The sequence below is a fragment of the Diabrotica undecimpunctata genome, unplaced genomic scaffold, assembly GCF_040954645.1.
Source record: "Diabrotica undecimpunctata isolate CICGRU unplaced genomic scaffold, icDiaUnde3 ctg00001156.1, whole genome shotgun sequence".
Classification (NCBI taxonomy): Eukaryota; Metazoa; Arthropoda; class Insecta; order Coleoptera; family Chrysomelidae; genus Diabrotica; species Diabrotica undecimpunctata.
In genome coordinates this window covers 28,167-48,577 of record NW_027312069.1, presented here as the reverse complement: position 1 = coordinate 48,577, position 20,411 = coordinate 28,167, and the positions used below count along the sequence as shown (strand labels likewise).

The 20,411-nt window shown below is 35.6% G+C and overlaps 1 pseudogene; it reads right to left on the bottom strand.

The window, feature by feature from the left end:
* Window positions 1–33: 33 nt before the first annotated feature.
* The window catches only part of LOC140431491 (uncharacterized), a 32,632-nt pseudogene continuing 12,254 nt past the window's right edge, over window positions 34–20,411 (bottom strand).

Sequence of the window (20,411 nt, the reverse complement as noted above, 5' to 3'; positions counted from 1 at the left end):
ACGCGCTATCTCAGAGTAATTACAAAACCTTACCAATAACCGTAGGCTCTTCCTTCAAGAAGGTACTCGACCTTTGCATGACCGGAGCCGGAACAGTCTTCGACGCCTGCGCAGTTTTCGACGGCTGTACGGGTTTCGCAGCCTGCGTACTCTTCGTCACTCGTCTGGGTGATGTACCGGCGTTTTTTTAGAGGGGATGGACTGCGAACGGTCGCTTTGATGGGAGAAGTCACTCTGCTGTCGATTTTTCTAGGCGAGCTACCCCGACTGGTCGCTTTTTAGAGGTGAGCTGGACCTGCTGTCGGTCTTTTGGTGGTCAGGGACGATGGGGCGTCTTTCTTTCCCAAGCTGGTGTTTCTAGAAACCGTCGTTGATGTTTTCTTTGAGGTAGCTGGTTTGGGAAACGGGTGCTTGAAGCGGTGGTTTAATGTTAACTGCTAGAAAATGATATAAATGTATTCAAATCAAACAATTAGTACAAACAAGTAACAGAATGGGTCCTTCTTAGAGCCTTCTACAACAGTTTATCTGTGTAACAATCATCGATTTCATGTACATTTATAGATGACATATACAGTGAAGGTGAGAACTTTCCACGCTCCGTTTTTTTAGAATGGAACTTCAACTTGAAGCGCGTTGAAAAAATTGCAATATCTCGCTATCGAAGAAGATCTTTCAAGAACGACTGAGGGATGTTGTCAACAAGAATGGAGATGATCCAGATACATTTCATTTTTAATCAGAAGAAGAAGCCGTTTTAATGAAGATTCAAGAAACTTCTAGAAATAATGAGAATTTTGAAAATATTTCTCTAATGATTAAGGAAACCTCTCAAATTATTAAAGAAGCAGCTAGAATGTTTCTAGAAGACTCGACGAGACTTCCCAAATAATTAAAGAAATATGCAGACAGAACAATGAGAAATTTTAAGAAGTTTCTAGAACATTCGATAGGTAGAAGAGAAGATCAAACAGTCAGAGAGCATGATAACCAATACGAAGGTGCTACCACCAGTTAATCCAGTAGTTTTATATTTTGTAGTGAAAGAAGAATCACCCAGAGACAAAACGACACATCATATGAGATTCAATTTGCACCATTTGATGGTCCATATGCCTTAGACAATTTGAAGCTATTGCGACAACCAATAATTGGACAGAACAAGAAAAGGCTGTTTCCTCCACTGCTGCTTTATGAGGTGATGCAGCGGATATCCTAAGATCGATTACTAAGGGCCAAGAAAAATGTTACCAGACCTTGTTCACTCGACTAGAAAACGCTATGGTGATGCTATCTACAACAAGTCTACAAAGTACAAATAAGAAATAAAATTTAAGGAGCAAAAGAGAATTTGCAAGAATTTGAAGCAGATGTTGCTCGTATAGGGCGGTAGGCACCAGACAAGTTATTGGAAGAAATCGCTGTAGATACCTTCGTTAATACGTTGAGAGACAGTGAGCTTCAGAAAGCTTTACGACTAGCAAGACCGAAAGTTTTAGATGAAACGCTCGCCATTGCTTTGGAACACGAAAGAGCTAGTCGAACTTCACGGAGCTATCGAGTACGAGCCTCTGAAGAAGGCGACAAACAAAACGATAAAACTACAGAAAAATAGTTGTTTTGGACATGTCTAGAGTTATTGCATGCAATTTGCGGCAAATTTGACAGTTGTCAGAATTTACTGTCAATGATCTAGTGGTCTATGATTCATACCCTGGCCAGAAAACAAAAAGACTAAGTTAGTACTTTAAAACTGTAAATGGATCTGCTATTTAGACTAGAATATGCTGGTGTAGCGGATCGAACTATGGATGAGAAGTACGGCAAGAAATAAAGACCTGTTGCTCGGTGTCAGTCACTCCATAGATCTCCACCGGACGAGCGTGTAAAACGCTGAAAAACCGGAATACAAAGAGAAATCATAAATTTGAAAGTTTCATCGATCAAATGATGAACTAAGATACAAAACGACGTCATTTTTGAATTGACCACGTAGAACGAAAAAGTTACAGCAAACAAAAATAGAAACTATTTTAAAGTAAGTTACCTAATCTGGATGATTGACGATTTTTATCTAAAAGGGAAATCTTGAACTCTGGCAATCTACAAGAAAAACTGTTTTAAAGCAACTTACTGCTATTCCTGTCTCTGCTCACTCCAGCCCTTGGCACTGCCTTGATAGGTCCCTTCGTAGATTTGGCAGCACTGGCGGCGGTCGGCTGGGTTAAGGTACTTCTTCGGTGTATGGGAGGGACTCGGAGGGACTTGGGGTGCCTTGGCGGCTAGGAGAAGGCTTCTTCGAAGGGAGGACGGGGGCCTTGCCGTTGGTGCCGTTCAAACGGTTCTGTGGTTCATCCCGGGGACTGGAATTGCGCGATGAGTCGGATGAACTTAGGGCAGGACTTTGGACGTTTGGTTTTTGGTTGGGGGGCTTCCTTATTGCGGAACATCGTTGCACGAGGTAGTCGACTAGTGGGTTCAAGGTGTGGGGTGAGTTCTTTTATGCGAGTTCTGTGAACAGACAATAGTTTGTACAATAGACAAAAACTAAGATGTATGAGACTTACCTTAAGGCAGGTATCCAGTCTAAGCCAAGCGTGACTCCGTATCAGTCCTATCAGCTTGGCCAACGAGACATTGTTCTAGCTGCAATTTGACTTTATTTAACATATCAGCAAATGGTCTGGTCCATTTCTGATCCAACATTTTGCAACATCTAAAACAAGAAGTATAAATCATGTACATTTAGACACTATTAAGAAATTAACGTTTTCACCTGGCATAACTGCGACATGCTTGTTCAACGCCCAGATTTTGGCTGCAGATAACATTTGGTCCTCGATCTGACAAACACCGAATCCTAAACCAGCATCTAGTCCTACTAAGTACTGCGACCCTAAGACTGCTGAGAAATGTTGTCGGTGATATAGATGGCAAGCATCTGTGAGCTGTAGGACGAGTTGGCTGACTGGTTCAGCCCAACGCATCGCAGGAAGAGTTGCAAGAATCTACAAAATAAAAATAACGTTGATCGATATACATACAGAACATCCCAAAATATTATTACCTTGTCACAGGCTAAAATAGTATCCAACACCTTATCTGGAGTCATATGTACCACATGCTGCTGGTAACATTTTTCTCTCAGTTCTCTTGGTAGACTAGCAAATGACCTGCTCGGCCAAACTCGCACAAAATATTGAGTAATCCAGTGCAGACAGCTGAAATAGAAAATGAATGTTTGTATAACAGAAACCTCTTTTCCGTAATTTTGTCTGGCAATTTGGTGATCATTTATGATGTAGAATTTTAAATTATGATTAAATTATCGAATTTTTGCAATTAAATTATTTTCAATTGAGGAATTAAACCCTGTACATCGTTAAACTTTCACCCGTATGTGATTTTTATACACTATTTCGTTTTTTATCTTAATTATATTGCCCTGTGCTTTAGCGACGTCCAGAATTCTTTCTCCACAGCTGACATATTCCAGGCACCGTTTTTATCGATGCGGAGATATCGCCCGGTAAGATTTTTCCAGAACATTTTGTTCTCCTTATATAAGCCAGCGGATGCGATCTTTGATTATTATTAGTACTGGCGATTCTACTTATGAGTGCGATAATTGTTTTGTAAGCGATAATCATTATTGTATTACTATTTAACTGGGAATAAGCCACAATTAAAGGTTAAAATACGTTTATTGACGTTTCAATTTCCACTTCGGAAATCGTTCTCAAAATACAAAAAAAAAGGTTTTTTTTTTTTTTTTTTTTTTTTTGTATTTTGAGAACGATTTCCGAAGTGGAAATTGAAACGTCAATAAACGTATTTTAACCTTTAATTGTGGCTTATTCCCAGTTAAATAGTAATTAATTTAAAATGACACAGAAAATAGCTTCAGAACAATATCATTATTGTAATTATTAAATTTAATATTTGTAATTAAGTGAGTTTTTGAGTTAAATGAAGTTAGTTAGGTAATAGGTTATTCCTCAAGGAACTTTGTTAAATAATATCATTTAAGTTACAAGTTACCTTCTGTAAAGATCATCCAGTCCGTAGGCTGCAGACAAAGGTAGCACTTCCAGTACGCCCGTACAACAACCAGCACAAGGTTTGTGGAAGTTATGGCAATGTCTCTGTTTCAGAGCGTGTTCAACGACTTCTTTAAGCCCTTCTAGTCCGAGCATGTCCGCCAATGAGGCTAGTTCCACTAAGCTGATGGAGTCAGGAACGTGTGCCGCACCGCTGTAGATATGGCACAACGCGAAGTAAACGGATTCGTACGAAAATCCCTGTAACAAGAACAAATGTTAGTACCTTTATCCCATACAATTACAAAGAATATTTGTTCTTTTATTTATAGATATCATAACTCTCGGCGAACGATGACGTAAAAATTGGAGATTCCAAAAGACACAAAATACAGCAAACTGTAACTAAAAGAAACGCATAGTCAATGAAATCGTAGAATACATCGTAGATAATATCGTGACGACCTTTTAATTGTCAATAATTTGCATATTTATATGAATTTTTCATGGTTTTTAACAACATATTTGCATGTTTATTTTAAGAGTGTGTAGAACATATTTTTTCAAATGTTACTACTAATGATAACCAATACTAATAATAGTCTTCAACTCTCACAGATTTGTTAGTATATGAATAATTACCATATTGATGCATTGCTATTTTATTTACATTCAGTAAAACGAAAATCACTTTCATGGCTTTCTACTACATCATTCAACAATGTAAATTTATACATTTACATGATCCTTATATAGCCGTATAATTTGTCTATAGCCTCGGGCTAATGGAAATGGGAAAATTATGTTTTATTATAGTGATAATATAATAATATTTAAGAAAGTTGATTTTGTTTATTGTAAACGGGTCTTCTTTTATATTATGCTTGATTAATTCTTCGTGAAAATAATAACAGATGTGAAGCTAACAAATAAAGGTAAATAAACAGCATCATTATCGGTATGATAAGTATACTTATTCTTCGTTTTTTGGTGCCGTACGTTTTGCATCATGTAGTGGTTCATACAAATAAAAAGGGGAATACGAAATCCTTCCAACAAATAGATATACATACACTTATTACAGTATGTTGGTTGCTGAAAAACAACGATCTTGATTGAACTTTAAATATATTCCGCCTATATAATAAATCCATCGTGGGTGACAATGGATGGACATCTTCAGTGTCAACAACAGGTTCTACAGGCCATTTAGCATTCGCAAACTCGCATTGACAAAGAACATTCCGTATAAAACCTATTTGCCCGCCACTATCATCTGACAAGCTGTTCTGCGTAGTGTGTTTTGCATGTATATAGAGTCTAAATACGTGAAACGTAGAGCACGGATATTATTCCGTTCAATTAAACGTAGACCATCTTTCGTTTTCTTCCATTTAAATGCCAAATCTTTTACAATCCTGTAAGAGAGACCTCACACTTCCAGTCCACTCGTACGCCTCTTCAAGCCTTTTCTGCAAAAGCTTCAATGATACATGACAACCTTCAGTCCCATGAAAATGGTAAATTGTATTTCTAATAGCACATTCCAAGCACCCGGAAAAGTTTAGAGAAGCATTAGCAGAAGCTGATCTACCAGTGACTACCGGAGAGCCTGACAAAACGTGGGAAATGGATCACTGAAGCCATTAACAATACTAATCCCACAAGGACAATACAGCTACGAAAAAACATTGAGACTGAAGAGGACTCTCAATCTTGTAGAAGAAAGACGAAAACTCAGAAAAGCAGAAGGAGAAGATGGGAATAACAGCTGAAACACTCAAAGAAATGGGAGAATTATTGACGGAAGTAATGCTTAGAATTTTGCAATGAGATCTGGAATACCGGAAAGTGGCCCAATGACTGGGGAAAACTCACGTTTATTCCCATATATAAAAAAGGTTCCCCGACAGATCAAAGTACTTCTAACAATCATCAATGAAAGACTAAAATCAATTCTCTTACTACAAATTCCCCAAGAACAATGCGGATTCGTCCCCAGTAGAGGAATAAGAGAACATATTCTTAATATTCGTCAAATTATCGAAAAATCTCGAGAGTTTAACATAGAAACATATTTATGCTTTGTTGACTATTCCAAGACCTTCATACCGTTAAATGGGATAAAATGTGGCATATACTTAGAGAAATGGGTACGCCAGAACATCTAATCTATTACAACAACTATATGTAAATAATACTGCTAATGTAAGAGTTAATAATGTGGTTACGAAAAACTTCGAGTGAAGAAATATCGTGGACAGAACACGTCACAAACAAAGAGGTTCTGTGAAGGATGAATAAAGAAATAGAAATTTTAAATACAATTAAACAAGAAAATTTGAATATCTCGGATCATATTACACGTGGAGAGAAATACACCTTGCTCCAACTGATTATGCAGGGAAAGATCCAAGGAAAAAGAAGCATAGGGAGGCGTAGAATGGTCATGGCTGCGCAACCTGAGAGAGTGGTACGGATGTACATCAAAGAAATTTTCAGAGCAGCCGTCTCAAAAGTCTGAATAGCTATGATGATTGCCGACCTCCGCCGCGGAGATTGGCACTTGAAGAAGAAGAAGAATACGGAACGGAAACAAAGACTCTTGAAATTAACAGTATTACCTAAGCCTTTCTGAACGATAGTTTTAAAAGAAAGCTGAAGATCTCTTGAACGGAGCAACCGATCACTAATAAGGTGCTAAGAAGATGCGAAGTGAAAGAAAACTTCTGAACATTGTAAAATACCGCAAAATAAATTATCGAGGGCATAATTGTAGAGGAGAAAAAGACGAATTCCTACAACCTAAAGGAATGTAAGAGACTGGAAGGTATGGCCTACTTACTTCGCTCCGACCTCTCCTTTATATTTTTTGCCTTTTTCCGTCGTATTTGGCTAAGTGATAGATACAGTGGATATAGAAAGCAGATGGGAACAACTAAAAGAAAAAATACAAGTAGCAGCCGACTTAGTATTACCAAGGAATAGACAAAAAACAACAGACTGATATGATGAACATTTTAAGAGAACAGTTGATGATCCAATAAAGCCAGAATAAGTAGCATAAGGATAAACAATTGAAAAAGTAAAAAAGCGTGTTGAAAAAAGACGGGAAGAAAAGAAGACATGTAGAAGGAAAAAAGGTTGTTCCTTAGAGCAGAAATTGAGCTATATTTTACAAAAAAGATTTTAAAAATAAAAAAATAATGAACTTCTACCAAGAAATAAAACGGGAGGGAAACTCAGCATAATATCTCAACAAGATATTATAAAGATGAGGAGGAAAATTTATTAGTCAAAATTGATGAGCCAAATATTTAGAAAATATATTAAACGCAGAGGATCAAGATCAAAGCCATCAAATGCAACTACCAGATAAAATCATCATCATCATTGGTGCTACAGCCCTATAAAAGAGCCTCGACTTTCCCAAGTCGATTACGCCAGTCAGTTCTATCCATTGCCAACTGTTGCCAGTTTGCTGCGCCTATTTGTCTACCATCCTCATCTACACCATTCCTCCATCTGAGTTTTGGTCTACCCCTTTTTCTACTTCCCACAGGTTGTGACATAAGGATTCTTCTAGGAGGGTTGTTCTGCTGTGATCTTGCCAGATGTCCTGCCCATCTTAGTCTTCCTATTTTTATAAAGGATACTACGTCTTTACCACCAAATATATGTTTATATCTGTTATATATCTCGTAGTTGTACATCCTTCTCCAAACACCATTTTCACAGATGCCACCAAATATTCTTCTCAAGATCCCTTCGTTCAAATATAAGCAGGAGATTTTCATCTGCCTTGGAAATGGTCCATGCCTCTGACCCATATGTCAACACTGGTTGTATATGGGTTTTGTATATGGTTATTTTTGTTTTTTGGCTTAAGTTTCTGCTTCTCATATGTCTACTCAGTCCAAAATAGCATTTGTTTGCTAGGATTATTCTTCGCTTGATTTCTTCCGTCATGACGTTCTCCTTGGTGATCAGGGAGCCTAAGTATGTGAATTTGTCCACCACTTCAAAGGTAGAATTATCAACCGTGAGTTGGTGGCCGATGTTTCTGGGCTCTATTGTTGGGTGTTGATGCCATTATCTTAGTTTTATTTTCATTTACTTGCAGGCCCATATTTTTTGAGGGCGTGTGACAAGGTGGGTATACCATTTCTTCTAGCTTGCGTGTTGTGCGGGCAACTAGATCAACATCATCTGCATATGCCAAAATTTGGGATGATTTATTAAAAATGTTTCCTCTGTTGTCTATTTGGGCATCCCTGATCGCCTTTTCCAAAGCTAGCAGATAAAATAGCAGTAGACAATAACGAGACACCTAACCTAACCTAACCTAACCTGGGGCGAACATTTGTAGGTAGTTACCCGCAGGACTACTCAGAAAACGGTATGCGTTGGGGAGTATAATGCCCAACAACGGAAAACCCCAAATTCGAAAGGAGGAAGGCTCTTCATGGTGTGTTGTGCAATCAGTCGTTCTTTAGGCAGCCCCAGTCTGGCGTGGGGGTGTTATAAATACCGGCTGACAAGGGGCCCATGGTGCGCGTGGACAGAATTAATCTGCAATGTAAAGTGACTAGCAAGGGAAACATATTTTCTTAGGCGCCGCCAGTGAACGAATTCAAAATTTCCTAGAATTCATGATAAGCACGTGATTTCGGCTACATTTCACCACTTACGGCGCGTGATTTCGGATACCTAATTTGATTTAATATTTTTTGCTAGACTATAAAGAATTTGATCCAGTATCAGACATTCTTATAGGAATGTTTTTAATCCAAAAAAATTGTTTGCCCTTAAGAATAAGTTGTTTTATAAATAACTCCTTCAAATAGTTTAACAGGTGTAATTAGAAATTTATAAATAGTTAGATTCCTTGATGGAAGTTAAAGTGCTAATTCACTACTGAAATGACTATAAGTCATTTAAGAAATTGTTACAGTTAATTAATAATAGCCGAAGTCGATTCTTTAAATTCCTATTGATTCATAGATAAGGAACTCACCTCTAACTAAATACAACCATCAATAGAATTGATCCGGTGTATGTGCTTGACCCACTTCATCAAAAATGCAAATAAAATATCTCTCACACTTTTTCTATTTCTATTCAGCTTCGTTGTCTAATTGATTCATTAAAGATCGAGTACCGAATGACTGGATGAAATTGAGAGTCGCTTAGTTTGTTTTAATTAATTGAGCTTGTTGTTTTGTCCATGATCACCTGATGAATAAATGTTCCGTTAATGGCTACGATCGATTAAAAATTAAAATTTACCGATATAAAATAAATTTCTTAATTATTATATCAAATAACAATGTCTTTCAAAGAGACAAAATAAGTATTTCTTTCAGTTTAAAACATTTTTCGAATGACATGAGGGTGTTTTCGTTTCTTGCTATAAAAGTATGTTAATAAGCTATTCCCGAGACTTTAACCAGACCAGGTCTCTGACTATTTTTTTTTAGGTTTTAGGGACATCAATAACTAAAACCTTATCTAAAATTATTACTTATTTATTCATTCCTTCTTCCTTCTACAGGTGTTTTTTCATAGCATTTCTCAATAAAAATGGTCATAAGTCGTTAAATACCCCGTATAGTAATATCAAATCTCATATTGTAAGAACAGGTATTATGAGAGGAATCTAGATATAAGAAAATATTCACGATATCCTATTTAAAACATTTGAATGTTTGCTTTACCATAAATAAAAGCTGTGGACTAATTAAAATCATCTATATTTCAAATCATCTATCATGGCTACAGCTTTGAGAGTGAAGACTACTGATCATGTATATCGGAGTGCAAGATCCGGCAGGGGAGGAATAACAACACAGAATCACGGGGCCTCCCAGGTCGTTAGCAAGCGAAACCCCCAAGTAAAAGGAAAGTATGCGCCTAGAAAAATTAAACAGTATATTAAAATATGCACCTGGAACGATAAGACCATGTACGAAGCAGGCAAAATTTATAATGCCATCCATGAAATGGAAAGACTGAATATCGATATAATGGGCATCAGTGAAATGCGATGGGCCTGACGCCGGAAAATGTCAAATAAACGAGCACCAAGTATATTACTCTGGAAATACAGAAGGTCAACATAAGCATGGCGTCGGAATAATTTATTCCCAGCAAAAGCCAACTTAATCCAAATATACGCACCCACAGCAGACAAATCAGAAGAAGTAATAGAGGCTTTTTACTACGATTTAAGAAAAGTCCCAAGTAAGTTAAAAACCAATGAAGTACCTAACGCGAGTTATGGGTGACTTTATGCCAAAATCGGTAAGGGTAGTTATGGTGAAGTAGTAGGTTCATGGGTCTGGGTGAGCGAAATGAGAAAGGAGAACGCCTACTCACATTTGCTACGGAAGAAGAGTTGGTAATCACCAATACACTCTTCAAATTACCACACAGAAGGTCGTACACATGGCGCTCACCCAGTGACACGCCAGAAAACATCATAAGAAACCAGATTGACTATATTTTAATAAATAAAAGATTCAAAAACTCAATAACATCAGTGAGAACCTACCCTGGTGCAGATATTAAGTCAGACCATAACCCCACCTTTCCCTAAGTTTCGTGTAAAATTTAAAAAAATCCACAAACCTAATCCTATAAGATACGATCTCAAACAACTAAGAGATGATGACATAAAGCAATTAGTACGGGAATATCTGAAGAACAACATATCTAAGTCAGAAGTAGTTAATGATGTTGACACAGAAATAAACCACTTAGAAAACATTGGGAAGGAAATATTAGACCAATACCTGCGACCGAAAAAGACAGAAAAGAAAAAACCATGGATGACCGACGGTATATTACAGATGATGGACAGAAGAAGAGAAATCCGAGCAGAAAGACTACGTTGCATATCAATTTCTAGACAAAGAGATAAAAAAAGCTGTCAGAGAAGCTAAAAATAAAAATCTGGAAGAACAGTGTGAAGAAATCGAGATATTGGAACAAAAACACGATTGCGTTCAATCTCCACAAAACGATAAAAGAAGCAACAGGCATCTATAAATCAAAAAGATATTGAAAAAACAAAAACAACATGGATGAACTATGTGACAACAACATTTGAAGACGATAGGAATGTCACCATCACACAATAACAAATGACGATACCGAACCACCTATTCCCGAAGCGGAAGTAGAAGCTGCTATAAACAACATTAAGGAGGGAAAAGCCGCAGGACCAGACGAGTTTCTACTCATAATTTTTGAAAATTATGGATAAAGACGAAGGTTAAAAGACTTACCTTGATCTTCAACAAAATATACCAAAGTGGAAAAATACCCCAACAGTGGCTAAGATCAACTTTTATAACAATCCCTAAAAAACCCAATGCCAAAAAATGTGAAGATTATCGAATAATAAGCCTTATGAGCCATCTCCTGAAAACTTTTTTAAAAATTATACATAAAAGAATATATAAAAAGTGTGAAGAACACATGACAAACACACAATTCGGCTTCAGGGATGCATTGGGTACTCGAGAGGCACTTTTCGCAATACAAGTTCTCTTTCAAAGATGTAGGAGACGTGAATTGTGATATATATGTATGTTTTGTTGATTACCAGAAAGCGTTCGATAGAATAAAACATGACGAACTGATGAAAATATTAAATTTAATTGGTCTAGACAGCAAAGATCGCCGTATAATAAACAATATCTATTACGAACAAACTGCAGCTGTTAGAGTTAGGGACCAGTTAACAGACGACATAAAGATAAAAAGAGGTGTGCGACAGGGATGTATATGGTCCCCATTATTGTTACAACACATATTCAGAGGACATTATAAACCTAGCACTAACGGACATAGACAGGGAATACTTATAAACGGAGAACAATTGAACAACATAAGATACGCTGATGATACTGTCATTTTTGCAGACACTCTGAGATAGCGCGTGCTTGATTTTAACATCAAAAAAACCAAATACATGGTTATAAGCAAAAATAGGATACCACCTGGTCAATTACTAGTTAACCAAACCAACAACCTATAACACAAATCACCAACTTTTGTTATCTGGGTGCAAACTTAAATAAACAGTGGGACCAATCGACGGAAATTAAGATAAGGATCGAGAAGGCAAGATCAGCTTTCGTCAAAATGAAAAAAATCTTTAACAGCCACGATATAAAATTGACAATAAAAGTTCGTTTACTAAAATGCTACGTATTCTCCGTTCTTTTATATGACGTGGAGTCATGGACCTTAACTGAAGCATCACTGAAGAGAGTCGAAGCATCTGAGATGTGGTGCTATAGGCGCATGTTGAGGATTTCCTGGATAGACAGAGTTACCAACGAAGAAGTACTACATAGAATGGATAAAGAGCGCGAACTAGTCCTAACCATAAAACGTCGCAAACTAGAATACCTGGGCCATATAATGCGCAATGAACAACGATACAACCTACTTCGGACCATACTTCAAAGTAAAGTGCATGGTAAAGAGGTCCAGGACGAAGAAGAATATCCTGGCTGCATAACCTGCGAAAATGGTTTAACTTAACCACTACCGGACTTTTCAGGGCAGCAGTCAACAAAGTCAGAATAGCCATGTTAGTGTCCAACATCCGTAACGGAGAGGCACATAAGAAGAAGAATATTTCAAATGATGAAATCTTCCCAAAAAACCTTCCAAACATGACAATACATAGCATCTAGGGCAAATAAGCTATTTTAATTTTAACAAATTGTGTTTGTTTTCATTTATGTGACGTCTCTAATTTTATTTCCTTATAATTTTAATGAGAAATTCAACTATAACAATAAATAAAGTGAAGGAAAACATTTCATTACAATATAAGCATTATACAAACATACAATACAAAAAATAGAAACTACTAAGATTGTGAGTATTGACTCATTTCCCATATATCAGTATCATGTATATTTGTTGTTAATTATGAAAATTAATTATTAAAAACATTTCAAAAATGAAAATCTCGTGATTTTTGGCACCCTACACCACAGTTTAAAAATACCTTTATCACATTTAAGTCTTAATTCTCCAAATTTATCGCCACTCTAAACTGCATGTAAAACATACATTCTTGATATTTCCTAGAGAAACTATTTTTACAGTTGAATTATTAGACGCATTAATTTTATTTGGAAATCTGTGACACGGACACTAAAATGATTTATCTAAACGCATTGTTATTTTTATGAAAGCAATAATTTCTACGTGTTAAATGTGGTTATTAAGTGTTTAAATGATAAATCGACTGCACAGAGTAAATACGTTAATGTGTATTGCCTTAATAGGCTTTCGATGTTGGAATTAAGGTTAAGGAGTAATCTGTCAACGAGTTTACTAATGTACAAATATATAATATGTTGTTAACAAACATATTCAGTGCTTTTTACCTGTACAGGGTGTAAAAAACTAAGTTTTTAGCGTGTTTTTGTTGTTAGGATGTTCTAGGAACTACGAAAATTATTTGAACAGTAATAATTTATGAACCTGATAATGAAATTGAACAGTTCTGTGAAAATCTACAAGGTTATAAGTTCTATGAAAATCTACAATTCATAAAAAAAATTAAACAACAGTAATAATGGAAGATTTAAACAAAAAAGTTGGCAATGGAAGAGTCGAAATATTATTGTGAATGTGGGCTGGGAATGCGCAATGAGAGATGCGACAGTCATACAGTTATGTCAAACATTAGAAACATGGCAAAACGCAGACAATATATTATACGGAAACTGTCGCAAACTGCATTAGCAACCAAATAGACTATGTCATGATAAACCTCAGATTTAATGTTGTGATGTTTGATCTGATCACAATTTTCTAGTAGCCAAAGTTGAGTGTTCTCTGAAAAAGGTCAAATAATAGAAATGACATTACTAAAAGATAACGATATAAAAAAGAAGATACAGCAAGAACATGAATGAACGAATGAAGAATGAAAATGAAATTTGTAAAGGTAGAAGAGAAAAAGAAGATAGAGAAACAGATACAGAAAAGAAACCCTGGAGAATGGGGAATAATGATCGATAAAAAAATAAAGAAATAGCTGGAATAAGAAACCATACTTATTATTGTTTTGTAGAGTTTTATTTTTGTATTTCTCGATATAATTGTGGATTTAAGGAGAAGATTGAGCCTATAATAGCATCTGTTGGCCGTGCAAATTCTGCGGTTTATCTAGGTAGGTATACAAATTCGTTCATTGTTCGATGACGTCGTTTTTTATAACAAGTGGTCGTGGGATTTGTGCTTATTTTCATATACTTTGTTTTGTTAGTGTTTATTATTAAACCCATTTTTGTAGCTGATTCTTTTAATGCTACATACGCCTCTCGTACAGCGTTTTCCATTCTCCCAACAATATTGATATCATCAGCATAGGCCAGGATTTGCACTGATTTATTATACATTGAACAAGTGGTTGTGATTTGTGACATACGTATACTTTTTCCAGAGCCAGATTGAACAGTATACAGGAGGGGGTCTCCCTGGCGCAGTCCGTTATTTGTTTGAAAAGGTTCAAACAGTTCCCCTGAATTCGTACTCTACATTCAACTTTTTCAAGAGTTAGTTTTGTCAAATTTGCCAACTTATTTGGTATTCCTAGCTCTTTCATTGCTTTAAACATTTCTCTCCTATTCACAGAGTCGCAGGCTGCTTTGTAGTCTATAAATATGTGATGAGTATCAATGCCATATTCTAGTGTTTTTTCCAAAATTTGTTTCAGCCATTTCAGAATATTCCAACCATTGTGGAGGGATTTCTATGTCCATATTTCTTTTATAAGCTGCTGTAACGCCATTATAGTATCATGACCACCTTTATATAGTTCATCTGGAAGATTATCTATTCCGGGTGATTTGTTTCTGGCTAGCTTTTTAAGTGCATCTTTAACTTCAAGAATCGTTGGTGGTTCCTCGGATCCGTTCGTCGTTGCCTTGAATTATTTTCTGTTATTGTTAACTTTCTTATAGACTGTTCTCTTCTGCTGCAGATACAGTAAGTTATTTTACTCTACAATAAATATAGATGGCTGCCATTCGATTCAATTCCAGTCTCTTACCATTCTCCTACACGTGTTTCAACGTTCACGCTTCATCATGAAAAGCTTTGTGATTTATTCTTTTCTTCTGGTCCAGTATGTGTCTATTTCTTTTTGGCGTTCTTGATTTTTATAACGTTTTTAGACATACTGTTCAGTAACTGTTGTATCTCTCATCTTTTGTGGTCAACTTCCACTAAAAATAATAACTAATTGCTAGTATTATATGAACTTTGTTAAATAAAACCAACACGTACATTAAACACCATCATCTACGCGTGTAAAAAGTTTCATCGTGTTTCCTAAGGTGATAGATATACATACAATTCAATGAACTCTCCCATAAAAAATGTCTTCGGTATATTTTACCATAATTATAGATGACAAGCTATCATAAAAGTAGATCATACTAGTCATAGAATTAAAAAGGAATGAATTAGGCGTAATAATTGAGTGAATATGTAACTCTTTTTTTTTCTCTCAAACTCCTACGTCGAAAAAATGACAATACACTTTTTTATAATACTCTTCTAATTTACATCTTACAAGACTTTTAAATTTGAGAGAACACCGCACCTTTCAAAAAATGTTTTTATATTTATAATTGGCCACCTGTCAGTAGTATCTCGGTTTAATACTGTCATTGTTTAATTGTTAAAAAATATCAGATGTCATCGATAAGATTCTTAGTCAACTACAAAAAACGTGGCTTCAAGTATCTTTTAATTGTTCCTTCTCGGGATAAAATAAGGAAAGGAAATAAATAGAAATAACATAAATTATACAAATACAATATCTTTTATTATCAAAAGAAATAATATGAAAATTTTTAAATATTGCAATTTTTGTTCATATGTTTTTGTATAAACAAATTTAAATATTATAAAAGAAACCTTTTAAATTTATTACGCAATGGTATCTTAAATAGCGATAATTTTTGTTCTTCTGATAGTATACAGTCTTTTATTTGAAACATACAAAAAAATTATGTCATAAAAATTATTGACTGACCTTTTAACTCACACACGATGATGTCTTCTTTCGACCAGAACAGCTACTCCTTGTTGATTATGTTAGGCTACCAATCAAAGCCTTCTCCGTTCTAAGTGTCCACCTGTCAGCATACCAGCAAACTCTTTCTCCAAAAACACGAGCAGGCCTCTTTTACCAGTACTCGTTCAAAAAAACTCCAAAATTCTCTCCTCTCTTTCATATACTAACAATCTTTCACTTGGACTTTATAGAATCCAGGAGGTATTCGACTTCTCAGTTTGAATCTATCGCTCGTTCCACCTTTCAGCCACTCACTTCTAATTATTAAACTAAATTGCTTCTAAATTGACTACCCAAAACTTCAACTGCTTCTCTCCGATGACCATCACATAATAATCTTTTTTCCTCCAAACTTTCAAAACATTCACTCTCTTTTCCCATTCCAAACTCGCTAACTAATCAGAAAATTTCTATATCCCGCCTCTTAATTGATATCAGAAAAACCCAAGCATCGCTTGTAAATAAATTTCTTTAAAAATGATAACGGTTTTTTGTAACTTACTTTCTAAATATAATAACTGGTATATAGCGGCATTTGGCCCTTCCAGTGAAACAAAAAACAAACGTTTTTAAAATACCTATTATATCTACAAATACCGGGAAGCAATTGTCTATTAACTTTAAAGTATTTATTAATGTTTTTCAGTCCTTCAGGGTAAAACTCATTATGGATAAACCCACTGCTTAAACTACTTATAACAAATATTTACAAATCGATGTACAGGGTGTTGGAAATTTATGTGTCCGCGTTCTATAACAAAATCAAATTTTTATTCCATCTTTGATTGATAAAATGAATCATAACAATATATACAAGGGGATTTAAATTTATACCAAGGAAAATGCAAATGCTACAAGATTAATTCGTGGAAAGCTCAAAATCAAGTAAAAAGTGGAAAATTTACCTTTAAAAAAATTCCACAGATCGATAATACTATTCTATCTCGTAGTCAGTTCACTTTTAATGTATCTTAAGTTGGAGGTCCCCCAGCTCCCATCCATCTGCCGTCGCCGTTGTCGTCTGATTATTCTTTATTATTTTTTTCTCCTTTTTTGACAGCACCGTTCCTATATATTTGTGGATCAATATTCACCACCTTTCATCCAATACCACCACCATTTGTGAGATAGATAACCTGTTGAGAGAAGTACGGAAGTAACCATGGCCTGAGAGCATTTGCGTCAGATAATAGTATACACGCCAGTGCTCACAGTTCAACCAACTTCCCAGCCTATTCAGCTTGTCGTTCAAGCCTCCCAATTTCTTCAATGTTCTGACTTCTTCACCAGAACATCCGTTTTTTCTTCCTCGCCAGTATATACAGGAGAACACAACCAGTAACCACCCACAAGGCAGTCCTCATGCTACACCAGCAGGACCGGAACTATTTTTAACTGTCGGTCAGTCAATTCTTCTTCGTCTGTCAACTGTCAATTTTTCTTCTTTACCGTAGCTAATGTACGAACGAAGCTACACGGACGCTGGGGATATGAGGCAAGCATGATATACATATGGGAACATATGACAGACGTGTGGAAACCGTAACGAGTTGCATACTATATTTTATCTACGACGAACAAGTAATTCATTTTTAATGTTGTTATTGTAATACCGGTCTCCGATAAGAATATGTGTTGGTCATAAAAGGTTCTTCGATAGCCATCAGGCAACAGTTTCCCCTGATCATGTTTACAAAAAATACGGAATGCACTGTATACAGGGTGAGTCATAACTATTGGGACATAGACTAAGGACAGGTTATTTGGACCAAAATATGGCTATTGGGCCAAATATGCCTTAATAAAATGTTGCTGAGAAAAAAGATACAGGGTGTTAAAGTTAATTTTTGTTTTTCGTTTTTTGCTAATAGTTTCCTTGTATATTTATAAATTGCTATCAAAATTGGCACAGAGGCATAATCTTAGACAAGAAATAGTATTTTATTTACAATTTTACGTTTTGTCATAGAGGGCGCCACGTGGATCATTCCTAATGATCAAATTGAGTCATAAACTTTTTCTGATGAAACTTTTTAGTAATTTTTATTAGAAAATATGACGTAAACATCATTTTTACGTAAAATTAGTACTCTTGTTTAAACATGATAATTTCAACCGTTTTCGATAAAAACGCAATCGAACTGCTTAGGGTCTTAAAAAAGGATTTCAAATATTATTTCATTTATGAAAAGTATGCTTTGGACTGTCAGATAATTGTTGTTGGTAAATGTCATTTGTTCAGAGTAAATTATTTTTGATGTGACAGTGCAGTGTAATGTTGCATTTTTTAAAAGTAATCATTATTTTTTTTATTGAAATGCCTCGTCACAATCATTTTACTAATGAAGAAATGCGAGATATGATTTGCGTATATGCACAAGAAAATTTTTGCGGTAGCTCGGCAGCCAGAAGGTATGGAATGTTATACGCAAACAGAAGGCAACCAAATCACAAAACTTTTGCAAGATTATATCGTAGTTTAGGTGAAACTGGATCATTTCACACTAAAAATCGGGGTGGTCGACCGAAACCAATCACACCTAATCAAGAAGATGAACTTTTGGTTCGAGTAGATGAAAATCCTGAAATAAGTTCACGACATCTATCACCAGCAACAGGAGTAAGTCAGTCGTCTATTGTTAGAATTCTAAAAAAAGAGAACCTCCATCCTTATCACTTCACTCCTGTTCAAAATTTCACTTCCAACAGATCTTCCACGACGGTTACAGTTTTGCCAACGTATTCTGAATAAACATCGCAATGACAGACACTTTATTAAGAATATTATGTTCACCGACGAAGCAACTTTTACCAGACGAGGGGTTTTTAATTGGCGAAATAGTCATTATTGGGAAGAAGAAAACCCACATGCTATTAAAGCTAGACATTTTCAGCATGAGTTTAAATTGAATATTTGGTGTGGCATTATAGGCGACCAACTACTAGGGCCTTATGTTCTTCCTCCGAATTTAAATGGAGATTCTTATTTATTCTTTTTGGAAAATACTCTTTGTGATATTTTAGATGATCTGTCACTGGATGTAAGAATAAAAATGTGGTTTATGCAGAATGGAGCGCCACCTCATTTTTCATTAGCTGTTAGAAATCATCTTAATGACTTATTTCCTCAACGATGGATTGGCAGAGGTAGTGATTTTCAATGGCCACCAAGAAGTCCTGAGTACAACCCGCTAGATTTTTATTTTTGGTGACATATGAAGTCCTTAGTTTATGCCAATGAAATTAATACGAACTTTGGAGGTACATTCAAAATGCAGCTAATCTTATAAGGGGACAGAATAATATTTTTTTAACGTCCGAAAATCCTTTATAAAAAGAATTAGAAAAGGCATAGAAATCGGAGGAGACCATGTAGAGCATTTAGTTTGAGTTTTTGTGAGTTCTTTTAAGTTAAAGTGTGTTTAGTTTTGATTTATCGTCAAAACGGAAACCTTACGTTAGTTGCAACTTTGTTTATTAGTTTGGTATTTGATAGTGGAATTGTAAATAAAATACTATTTCTTGTCTAAGATTATGCCTCTGTGCCAATTTAGATAGCAATTTATAAATAAACAGGGAAACTATTAGCAAAAAACGAAAAACAAAAATTAACTTTAACACCCTGTATCTTTTTTCTTAGCAACATTTTATTAAGGCATATTTGGCCCAATAGCCATATTTTGGTCCAGATAACCTGTCCTTAGTCTATGTCCCAATAGTTATGACTCACCCTGTATACTAACTCAAAGTCTACAACATACTTTGCAGATATGGATTACAATCAACTTATAGAATTCTTGAATGCGACCGAAAATGTTTTAGATTATATTGATATATTAGATGTTCGTTTGTAATACTTCATTTAACATATTTTATAAAAATATTGCTTTTATTTATGTGTCCTTTATATGCCATACACTCTGAGATAGCGCGTCTACTGATAGGCTTCTTGGTAAAACTCATTGGGACAACTAAATTTTACGATAACTTACGATATCACGCGTACGACTCATTTCATTATTTCTTTTGCTGGAGTATAGAAGAGTTACAATTATTTAGGTAAAAACTGTTAGTGTACATTATTACGCACCATTCTGTAGTTGTTAGACTTTAGAGTTAATACGGAATTTGTAGAACGAACCAACAATCGCTTCTGAAAGAGCCAACACCAAGGAAAATCGAATCATTAAAAGGAACGACTTCGTCCAGTTCTATCGTTCATAAGATCAAAGTTGTCAGCAGCCGTATCA